At 33.7% G+C, this 8,586-nt stretch overlaps 1 long non-coding RNA gene across 1 annotated transcript in view; it reads left to right on the top strand.

The window, feature by feature from the left end:
• LOC121103325 overlaps nt 1–1,030 on the top strand; it is a 59,622-nt gene extending 58,592 nt beyond the window's left edge. The window contains exon 3 of the long non-coding RNA XR_005835486.1: nt 897–1,030. This is a non-coding gene — a long non-coding RNA (uncharacterized LOC121103325). The remainder of the gene's footprint in view (nt 1–896) is intronic.
• Nucleotides 1,031–8,586: the final 7,556 nt, after the last annotated feature.

The raw sequence follows: 8,586 nt of genomic DNA, 5'->3' as shown, positions 1-8,586 counted from the left end.
AGAAGGGGGAATGAAGCATGAGAGACTATGGACTCTGAGAAACAAACTAAGGGCTTCAGAGGGGAGGGGGAGTGGGGGAATGGGATAGGCTGGTGATGGGTAGTAAGGAGGGCACGTATTGCATGGTGCACTGGGTGTTATACGCAATTAATGAATCATGGAACTTTACATCAAAAACCAGGGGTGTACTGTATGGTGACTAACATAATATAATAAAAATATTATTATTAAAATATATATATAATAATGAGGAAATATAATGATAGTTAAATATGTCAAATTGGTTATGAAATGAAGAAAACTTAAATGTATAAAAAAATGAAAACTGTTAATGCTACAGAAAAGTTATAAAACTAGTATAATGAACACCACATACCCTTTACCTAGATTCACTAGTTGTTAACATTTTGCCAAATTTATTTTCTATTTAAATGTGTTTCTGTATAAGCACTTATGCCCACATGTGTACACACACTCTTTTGTGAAAGACTAAGAGATTTAAATGTAAGTTTCAGAGTCTTGACATTTTCCCCATACATACTTAAAGCATATTTTTCTTATGAAAATAACTATATTTGTCACCCTCAAGAAAAATTACCACACTCAGGAAATTTAATGTTGATATGATACTGTTATCTAATATGCATTCCATACTAATATTTCTTCCGTTGGACCAATAAACAGTGTCTTTATACTTTAAAAAAATCTGAGATCCAATTAAAGTTTGCACATTACATTTAGTTGTCATGTCCTTTACTTTCTTTAAAGATATTCTGCACTTTTCTGTCTTTTATTACATTGACATTTTTGAGGAGTCCAGGTCAACTATTTTGCATAATGTTTCTGAATTTAGTTGTGTGATTAGTACCTTGATCAGAATCTTTTTTTTTTTTCAGGAATATTTCATGCATGATTTGTATCCTCAGTGCATCACATCATAGAAAACACGATGTCAATTTTTCCCATTTTGGTGACACATTAAGTTTGATCATTTGGTTCAAGTGATTTCCACCAGACTTCTACATTTATAAAGGTACCCTTTTTCTCATTTATTCTCTTTTTTCCTTTTCTCTTTGTAATTGTAACTAGTGGTACTTTGAGACTGGATGAATATATTCTTCCCTACCAACCCTTCACTCACTGATTTTACATCTGTTGATGATTGTTGCCTGAATCAAGTATTACAATGGTGATTGCAAAGTGTTGGTTTTCTAATTGTAACAATCCCACATTTATGAGTTGGCATTCTTCTGTAAACACCTTTTCCATCATTTCTTCCTCGCCCTTAATTTTTTAAAAAGATTTTATTTATCTGAGAGAGAGTGCAAGAGAGAGAGAGAGAGAGAGAGCACACGCACATGAGCAGGGGGAGGGGCAGAGGGAGAGGGAGAAGCAGACTCCCCCACCAAGCACGGAGCCTGATCTATGTCAATCCCAGGACCCGAGATCATGATCTGAGCCAAAAGGCAGACATAACCAACTGAGCCACCAGGTGCCCCACCTTAATTTTTTTACTGAATAGTGTTGGTTTGAATTTTTTGTTGTTCTATTCCAGTTCATTATTCATTTGGATACAAATTGTCCTATATTTATCAGTGGGAGAACTTTCGCTGGCTCTGTCTTTTTTACATTACCCCATCAGTTTTGAGCACTTCTGTATTTTTGGCACAAGATATTTCAGAAGACCACCTTATACTTTCCCTACTCCAGACTAAAATCATCCACTTTTTCAAGGAGTTCTGGTTCTTTTTAGTGGTACTAGATGTGCTCATTGCAATTGAGGTGTTATCTACAGATATTTTAAACAGAAAAGAAATACCATTGAGAATAGTCATTTCAGATGACTGTGTAAAGATGAATTAGACAAGAATGTGAAAAATGTAAGAATTTAGCAGGTAAGTAATAATTCCAATAATGGTTTTCATTTGTATACGATCATCTAAGTGCATGACACTCATATAACCAGAACCGACACTCACCAAATACCAAAATGTATCTGGAATATGCTTCCTCAGCACACTAATATATATATTTTCCACTTATAATCTAGAAGGTGATTGGCATCATTTAACATAAATCTTTAAACCCCAAGTTTATATTTATAATACAGTTTTCTGCCTAGGATTTCAACTTCATTTGCACTTAAAACTATTCTTAGATTTTATTTGAGAAGAGGAGGAAAGATGAATTAAGAAAGAGGAAGGAACCACAGAGTACTTATTGAGGAAATCACTGGATTTCTATTAGTTAAATCTATCATCTGAATGAGTCTGACATAAAGCTATAAAGGGATTCCTTTAATTTCACAGTATCTGTATATACAGGCTATTAACAACTATATGGTACTTCCCACTTCCCTAGAACTGAGCAAAGTAAGGGCTTTTATCAATTATTTTTTAAAAATAATGGTTGTATATATAATGTACATAAAGCTGAGATGTCCCATGGCCCACCCTAATAGTGCTCTTTTCATAGAAATGTCAGTTGAACATTCAGAAAAATTTCAAAAACAATTTGATTTTAATTAAAAAATAATTTGTAAAATTTCAAAGGGGGTTCTATTCATATTATATAGGAAAACTTTTTTCCATCTTTACTGGATATAACTGACAAATAAGAACTGTATATATTTAAGGTGTATGACTTGATTTTTTTAATTCCAGTATAGTTCAAGTGAGTGTTTTTAGCTTCAGGTATACAATATAATGATTCAACAATTCTATACATTAGTCGCGCTCATCGTGATACGTGTGTCTTTTAATCCCCATCACCTCTTTCACCCACCCCCGTGGAAACTGCTGTTTTCATCTCCGCTCTGTAACTATCAGTTTGCTCTGTATAGTTAAGAGTCTGTTTTTGGTTTTTCTCTTCTTTTCTTCATTTTGTTTTTAAATTCTACTTATGAGTGAAATTGTATGGTATTTGTCTTTCTCCGACTGATTCTACTCACTTACCATTATACTCTCTTAGATCCATCTATGTTGCTGCAAATGGTAAGATTTCATTTTATAGCTGAGTAATACTCCATTGATATATATACCACTTTTCTTTATCATTCATCTATCAGTGAAACTGGACTCTTCCTAATTTAGTTGTTGTAAATAATGCTGCTGCTATGCATAGGGTGCATATATCATTTTGAATTGGTGTTTTCATATTCTTTGGGAAAATACCCAGGAGTGGAATTATTTCGGTCAAATGGTATTTTTAATTTTGAGGAACCTCCATACTGTTTTCCACAGTGGTTGCCCTAGTTTGCATTCCTACCAACAGTGCATGGGGTTCCTTTTTCCACATCCTTGCCAACACTTGTTGTTTCTGGTGTTTGGGATTTTAACCACTCTGACAGGATTGAGGTGTTATCTCATTGTGGTTTTGATTTGCATTCCCTAATGATTAGTGATGTTGAGATCTTTTCATGTGTCCTCTGTGTGTTCTTTGGAGATGTCTGTTCATGTCTTCGCCCATCTTTAAATTGATTATTTGTTATTTTTGTGTTGCGTTGTATAAGTTCTTCATATATTTTGGATAGTAACCCTTTATCAGATATGTCATTTGCAAATATCTTCTCCCATTCAGCAGGTTGTCTTTTGTTTTGTTGATTGTTTCCTTTGCTGTGAGAAACTTTTTCTTTTGATATAGTCCCAATAGTTTATTTTTGTTTTCATTTCCCTGCCTCAGGAGACATACCTAAAGAAATGTTGCTATGGCCCATTCATTGTTTAGTAGCATGTTATTTAACCTCTACGCATTTGCCAAGAGAAATTAATGTCTCTGCCTCTCTTCTAGGATTTTATGGTTTAGGTCCCTCCAGGTCCTTAATCCATTTTGAGTTTTGTGTGTGTGTGATGTATGAAAAGTGCTCTAGTTTCATTCTTTTACATGTAGTCTGTCCAGTTTTCCCAGCAACATTTGTTGAAGGGACTTTTTCCCATCGCATATTCTTGCCTCCTTTGTCAAAGGTTAATTGACCATGGACATGGGTTTATTTCTCGGCTCTCTATTGTGTTCTATTGCTCTGTGTCTGTTTTTGTGCCAATACCATACTGCTGTTTTTTTATTTTATTTTATTTTATTTTATTTTATTTTATTTTATTTTATTTTATTTATTTTTCAGAGTGAGAGAGGGAGAAGCAGGCAGAGGAGAAGCAGGCTCCCTCGGCGAGCGGGAGCCCAATGTGGGACTCAATCCCAGGACCCTGGGATCATGACCTGAGCTGAAAACAGCCACTCAACCAGCTGAGCCACTCAGGCATCCCAGTACCATACTGTTTTGATTACTACAGCTTTGTAGTATATTTTGAAATCTGGGATTGTAATACCTCCAGTTTTGTTCTTCTTTTTCAACATTGCTTTGGCTGTTGGTTCCATACAATTTTAGGATTATTCATTCCAGTTCTGTGAGAAATGCTGTTGATATTTTGATAGGGATTGCATTAAATCTGTAGATTGCTTTGGAATTTTTATAATATTGTTCTTCAATCCATGAGAATGGAATATCTTTCCATTTCTCGTTTATGTCATCTTTATTTCTTTTATCAGTGTTTTATAGTTTTTTCAGAGTTTGGTCTATCACCTCCTTGGTTAAGTTTAATCCTGTGTACTGTATTGTTTTTGTGAAATTGTAAATGGGATTGTTTTCTTTATTTCTTCTCTGCTACTTCATTATTAGTGTATAGAAAAATACAACAGATTTCTGTTGTATTCTGTCTGCTTATATTTTCTTTGAGGATTTTTTTGCATTTATGTTTCATCATCAGAGATATTGGCCTATAGTTTCTCTTTTTTTGTGGTGTCTTTATCTGATTTTGGTATCAGGGTAGTGCTGGCCTCATAGTATGAATTAAGTGTTTCCTTCCTCTTCAATTTTTTGGAAAGTTTGGGAAGAATGGGTACTAACTCTTCTTTAAATGTTTGGTAGATTTCCCCTATGAAGCTCATCTGGTCCTGGACTTTGGTTTGTTGGGAGTTTTTGATTACTGATTCAATTTCATTGCTGGTAATTGGTCTGTTCAATTTTCTATTTCTTACTGATTCATTTGGGAAGTTAAATGTTTCTAGAATTTATCCACTTCTAAGGTTACAATTTGTTGCCATATAATTTTTCATAATATTCTCTTACAATCCTTTGTATTTCCACGCTGTCAGTTGTTATTTCTCCTCTTTCATTTCTGATTTTGTTTATTTGAGTACTCTTTCCCTCCCCTTTTTTTGATGAGTCTGGCTAAAGGTTTATCAATTTTATTGATCTTCTCAAGAACCATCCTGGTTTTTAGATCTGTTCTATTGTTTTTCAGTTTCTATTTCATTTTATTTCCGCTTTATTGTTTCCTTCCTTCTACTGGTTTGGGGTTTTGTTTGTTCTTTTCTAGCTCCTTTAGGTTGTTTATTTGAGATTTTTCTTGTTTCTTATAGGTCTTGTATTGCTATAAACTTCCATCTTAGAACAGCTTTGCTACATCCCAATGATTTTGGACCATTGTGTTTTCATTTTCATTGGTCTCCATGTATTTTTAATTCTCTTTTTCTTGGTTAATCCATTCGTTGTTTAGTAGCACGTATTTAACCTCCATGTATTTTTGTTCTTCAGATTTTTTTCCTTGTGGTTGATTTTTAGTTAACAACATTGTGGTCAGGAGATGCATGGTATGACTTTGATCTTTCATGAATTTGTTGAGACTTGTTTTGTGGCCTAATAGTGATCTATTCTGGAGAATGTTCCATGTGCACTGAAAGAATGTGTATTCTGCTGTTTGGGATGGACTATTCTGAATATATCTGTTAGACTCAACTGGTCCTACGTGTTATTCAAAGTCAGTCTTTCCCTGTCAGTTTCTGTTTGGATGATCTATTCATCAATGTAAGTGGTGCTAAGGTCCCTTACTATTGTATTACTATGGATTTCTTCCTTTATGCTTGTTATTAGCTTCCTTATGTATTTGGGTGCTTCCATGTTGGGTGCATAATATTGACAATTGTTTGTATCTTCTTGTTGGATCATTCCTATTTATGATAATATAGTGTCCTTCTTGTCTCTTTTCTGTAAAACAGTCTTTGTTTTAAGGTCTATTTTCTCCAATATTTATTACTTTCTTTTTCACTTCCATGATAAATGCTTTTCCATCCCTTCACTTTTAATCTGCATGTCTTTAGACACATGAAATGAGTCTCTTATAGGCAGCATCTAGATGGGTCTTGCTTTTTATCTATTTTATCTTTTTTAATTTATTTTTATCTATTTTTTATCTATTCTTTCACTCCTATATCTTTTGATTCGAGCTTTAGTCCATTTACATTCAAAGTAATTATTGATAGGTATGTACATATTGCCATTTTGTTACTTGTTTATGGTTGTTTTTATAGTTCTTCTCTGTTCCTTTTCTTCTGTTGTTTGCTTCTCTCATGGTTTGTCTGATTTTCTTTAATGATATGCTTGGATTCCCTTCTTTATTTTTTGCATATCTATTACTGGTTTTGATTTGTGGTTACCATTAGGTTTGTATATAGCATCTTATACATATAGCAGTCTATATTAAGTTTATGGTTGCTTAAGTTTGAGCCCATTCTTTACTCCTCTTCCCCTCAATTTTAGATATATGGTGTCATACTTCACATCCTTTCATTTTGTGAATCCCTTGACTGGTTTTTATAGATGACATAATTTTATTGCTTTTGTGTTTCTTACTTTCTTACTCCCACTTACAATCTTTCCTTTCCACTCAGAGTCCTCTTTAACATTTCTTGTAGGGCTGGTTTATTGGTCATGAATCCCTTTAACTTTTGTTTGTCTTTACCTCTCCTTCTATTCTGAATGATAACCTTGCTGAATAGACTATTCTTGGCTGCAGGTTTTTTTTTCTTTCAGCACTTTGAATATATCATGCCGCCTGCTTCTGGTTTGCAAAGTTTCTGCTGAAAAATCTGCTGAAAGCTTTACAGAGGTTTCCTTGTATGTAGCTGTTTTCTCTTACAGCTTTTAAAATTCTTTTCTTATCACTACTTTGTGCCATCTTAATTACTATGTGTCTTGGTGGACCTCCTTGGGTCGATTTTGTGGGGCTCTCTGTGCCTCCTTGGCCTGATTCTGTTTCCTCCCCAGATTTGGAAAGTTTTCAGCTATTATTTCTTCCAATAAGATTTCTGCCCCCTTTTCTCTCTCTTCTCTCCTTCTGGGATCCTTATAATGTGAATATTATTACACCTGATAGTGTCATTGAGTTCCTAAGTCTATTTTCATTTTGTATTTTTTCTCACTCCTGTTCAACTTGATTGGTATCCAGTATTCTTTCCTTCAGTTTACTGATCCATTCTTCTGCTTCCTCTAGTTACATATTTTTTCCCTCTCTGATTGGTTCTTTTTTATGTTTTTCTGTCTCTTCGTTGAGGGTCTCACTGAGGTCCTGCGGTCTCTCCGAGTCCAGTGAGTATCTTTATGACCAATACTTTATTAAAATATATATATAATAATGAGGAAATATAATGATAGTTAAATATGTCAAATTGGTTATGAAATGAAGAAAACTTAAATGTATAAAAAAATGAAAACTGTTAATGCTACAGAAAAGTTATAAAACTAGTATAATGAACACCACATACCCTTTACCTAGATTCACTAGTTGTTAACATTTTGCCAAATTTATTTTCTATTTAAATGTGTTTCTGTATAAGCACTTATGCCCACATGTGTGTACACACACTCTTTTTTTGTGAAAGATTCAAGAGATTTAAATGTAAGTTTCAGACGTCTTGACATTTTCCCCATACATACTTAAAGCATATTTTTCTTATGAAAAATAACTATATTTGTCACCCTCAAGAAAATTACCACACTCAGGAAATTTAATGTTGATATGATACTGTTATCTAATATGCATTCCATACTAATATTTCTTCCGTTGGACCAATAACAACAGTGTCTTTTATACTTTAAAAAAAATCTGAGATCCAATTAAAGTTTGCACATTACATTTAGTTGTCATGTCCCTTTACTTTCTTTAAAGATAATTTCTGCACTTTTCTGTCTTTTATTACATTGACATTTTTTGAGGAGTCCAGGTCAACTATTTTGCATAATGTTTCTGAATTTAGTTTGTGTGATTAGTACCTTATGATCAGAATCTTTTTTTTTTTTCAGGAATATTTCATGCATGATTTGTATCCTCAGTGCATCACATCATAGAAAACACGATGTCAATTTTTCCCATTTTGGTGACATTAAGTTTGATCATTTGGTTCAAGTGATTTCCACCAGACTTCTACATTTATAAAGGTACCCTTTTTTCTCATTTATTCTCTTTTTTCCTTTTCTCTTTGTAATTGTAACTAGTGGTACTTTGAGACTGGATGAATATATTCTTCCCTACCAACCCTTCACTCACTGATTTTACATCTGTTGATGATTGTTGCCTGAATCAAGTATTACAATGGTGATTGCAAAGTGTTGGTTTTCTAATTGTAACAATCCCACATTTATGAGTTGGCATTCTTCTGTAAACACCTTTTCCATCATTTCTTCCTCGCCCTTAATTTTTTAAAAAGATTTTATTTATCTGAGAGAGAGTGCAAGAGAGAGAGAGAGAGAGAGAG

Source organism: Ursus maritimus (genome assembly GCF_017311325.1).
Source record: "Ursus maritimus isolate PB19 chromosome X unlocalized genomic scaffold, ASM1731132v1 scaffold_X1, whole genome shotgun sequence".
In the NCBI taxonomy this organism is placed as follows: domain Eukaryota; kingdom Metazoa; phylum Chordata; class Mammalia; order Carnivora; family Ursidae; genus Ursus; species Ursus maritimus.
The sequence above is the reverse complement of the archived record's forward strand: the minus strand, read 5'-3'. Positions and strand labels throughout refer to the sequence as shown.